The sequence below is a fragment of the Nannospalax galili genome, unplaced genomic scaffold, assembly GCF_000622305.1.
Source record: "Nannospalax galili isolate Female #2095 unplaced genomic scaffold, S.galili_v1.0 scaffold728, whole genome shotgun sequence".
Lineage (NCBI taxonomy): Eukaryota > Metazoa > Chordata > Mammalia > Rodentia > Spalacidae > Nannospalax > Nannospalax galili.
This window is the reverse complement of record NW_008358642.1, coordinates 349,356-353,011: the sequence shown is the minus strand read 5'-3', so window position 1 is coordinate 353,011 and position 3,656 is coordinate 349,356.

The window sequence follows — 3,656 nt, the reverse complement described above, 5'->3', positions numbered from 1 at the left end:
GGACATCAATTCAGGGGTCTTAGAGAAGATCTGGTCTAATCTAAAAGCACTGTTTGACCCATCTTGGATTGTCATTTACCTACTCCTGACAGGCATAATTATTCTTCTCTTTCTACTTTGTAAATGCCTTGTTCTTCGTTCCGGCACTCAGAAAAAATTCAATCACTCAGTGTATCAGGCCCTCAGAGCAATACACAAAGATGATTTCAACCCGCCCTATGTAGCCCTACAGACTTGGCTTGCACAAATGTACAAGGTCTCCTGCAGATAATTCCCCACCTTGACTGATCCCCCGGATGATACCCCTTGGAGGACTGGTAGTCAATGACAGGTAAGATCCTGTTGGGCTGAATCAACCTGAGCCAGGACATGGACATGTATGCCCATGCTCCAATGACGGGTAAGGTTCATGACAGAATAGGACAACCTAAGACAGGCACAGTCCATGATCCTGGGGTCATCCTGAGGCGGAAATGCCTACAGGCTCTCGCTGGACTGTCATTTTTAAAGAAAAAGGGTGGAAATGTAGCAGGAGGCCTCCAAAGATGGCGTGGACTCAGAGCCGTGGATTCAGCGAGAATTCACTTCACTTCTTGGTCCACAAATAGCCTGCCAAAAGGAGCCCACACCTCCATACCCTGCTCACAAGCCCAGTGACTAACCAATCAGAAAACGATATGCTGACTAAAAGGACTTGGGAGTGGAGAAAAGGGAAATATAAGGCCTGCCTCCTTCTGCATTAAAAGAGACTGCAGCACCTCACCTAGTGCTTGCTTCTACCCAACTCCTGGAGTCTGTGTGTTGTGACTCCTCACCTCTTGCCCCCCACCCATTGGCAGGGGCCTGATCCAGGTTAGGGTCTTCACAGCTGGCCTGAGGAGAACCCGCAACAATTCTCTGTGTGTGACCAGCTGTAGAACTCTGTAATAGTCTCTATCTGTTGCAAAAGGAAGCTTCTTTGATGAGTGGTGATCTCAAGAACCAGGAAAATGGAAAGGAATCATGGAATTAAATTAAAAACTCTGAGAGAGGCAGATAGTAGGAAACAGATTTTACCAGGGTGGAAATGGGGAAAATGAGGATGTTCAACTGGTAAGGGAGGATAGAAGGATATGAAAGGAACCATGGGTGTAAAGGGGAAGAAGGAGTTAGAGAGAAAGGAGACAATAGACAGGTATTATCAAGGGAAAAATAGGAGTGTTTTAACTAGGGAGGGAAGAAGATGGTTAGACAGGGAGAGAAAGAGGAGAGATAAACAAAACTTAGGTGGTGTAAAAAACACAGGGAAACGTGTTAGTTCAATAACCTATTGAATAATACACATATAATATCTGAACATGAGGGCATGTATATACCTGAAGTCTAAATAACAAGAAACACAGAGCCAGACAGGAGAAACTGACCTTTGAGTTGCTGGTCAGGGTAGTTCAAGAAGCTCCAAAATAGTACAGGCTACTGCCACAGCCTTTGATTGTGTCCCAGAACTTGAAGGTAACACCCTATTGCTGAAGACAGGACATACTTGAGACACAGGATGTAGCACGATGGAGATGGAACTGACCTAAAAGCCTCCTTCCTGATGACTAGCTCTCATAGTTCTGGAAGATACCATACAAACTGCTAAGGGAGAGAAACAATCAATGGTCCAACCCCAGTTTTCAAGTCTAATAACCACAGCAATGATCAGCACAATAATCTGTAGCTGAGCAGTAGTGACACTTTTATCTTGGGGGTAATCTACAACTATGTAATTGAACTTAAAGCCCTCTCAGTGGAGGGAACTCATGTGTATTGCTGTAAATATAGCCAAATACAAATGACTGGAGAAGCCACAGATCCTTGAGTAAACCCTATCTCTGTCTTATCCCCAGATAAATGCATTTTCTAAGTACATGCTAAATATGGATCTTTATATTTACAGAGAACTGTTTCAAGATTTCAGTTATGATCTTTGGTCCACTTGGAATTGATTTTTGTAAAAAGTATATGACATTAATCTAACTTCATTTTTCTAAAAGTAGAAATTCAGTTTTGCCAACACCATTTACTGACTAGTCTATTGTTTTTCAATGTATGTTTTTGCCTCATTTTTCAAGAATTTAGTGGACATTGTCATTTTGTTTCATGTCCTTAATTCTATTCTATTGGTCTATCTGTCTGTCTGTTTTTTTGCCAATATCAAGCGTTTTTATCACTATAACTCTGTAGTATAATTTGAGATCAGGTATTGTAATGCCTCAGCTGTGTTCTTATTCCAAAGGATAGCTTGGGTTCTTTGCAGTCTTTTTATGCATCCATAAAAGTTGTTGGATTGCTTTTTCTACTTCTGTGAAGTATGGCATTGGAATTTTGATAGGTATTGCATTAAACTTGTAGAATAATTTTGGTAGTATAGTCATGTTCACAATATTTATTCTGCTAATCCAGAAGCAAAGAAGCCCTTTCTATTGTCTAGTATCATCTTAGATTTTCCTTTTCAGTGTCTTAAAGTTTTCATTGTGATGATCTTTCCCTTCTTTTGTTAGATGAATTCCTTTATATTACTTAGAATAAGATATACTTCCTAGTTTGTTTCTGTGACAGAATATTGTTAGTATATGAAATACTACTAATATTTTAAATATTGATTTTGTGTCCTGAAACTTTACTGTGCTAATTAGATTTTCTAGTAGATTCTATAGGCTATTTTAAATATGCTAAAGTCATCTGTAAATGAGGATAGTTTCACTTATTCCTCTCCAATTTTTAATCTCCTTTATGTCTGTCTCTTGTTTAATCACTATAGCTAAGACTTCAAGCACTATATTAAATAAGAGGGGAGAGTGAGCATCCTTGTCTTTTTCCTGATTTTAGAGTAAGTGCTCTCATTGTGTCCCCATTAAATATAATGCTGACTCTAGGTTTGCTACAGGTAGCTTTTATTATTTTGCAGTGTGCTTCATCTATTCCTAACCTCTCCAAAATGTAATCATGAGGGCATGTTCAATTTTGCTAGCATCTATTGAGATGAGTATGTGATTTCTGTTCAATTGTGTGTTTATATGATTTATGTAAGTTAAAACAATCATACCTTTCTAAGTTGTAGCTAAATTTGTTATAATGTATGGTGTAGCCTGAATTCTCTCTGGGTCTCATGGGTGATCAAACCATATAACATATTTTATGTGTATTTATTAACTTACAAAGGAATAAGTATCTGTTCCTAGTCCCGTGCCTCACCTCAGAGCCTGTCTTATCAGACCATGCCATGCCCATAATTTGCTGACACCTCTGGGGCCAGCTATTGCCCCAGGTCCATAAAAGTCAGCCCATTCTGTCTGTCAGCTGTTGCACTCCGTGTTCCCACGGATGGGGAGCTTTCTCAGGCCATGTGGTTTCTCTGACTTGGCTCCCTTCCAACATGGCTCCCAACCACAACCCCCATAGTCCACATTCCACAGTAGGCCCCGCCCATTGGAGGAATTAGCCAATCAGGAGACATATGGTCTTTAAAATATGTTTCTGACTTTTGTGCAGGGTGAAAGATAGGGGTTTAGTTTCATTCTTCCACAGGTGGAGATCCAGTTTTGCCAGCACCATTTGCTGAACATGCTGTCTTTCCTTCAGTGAATATTCTTGGCCCCTTTGTCAAATATCAGGTGGCTGAAATTGCATTT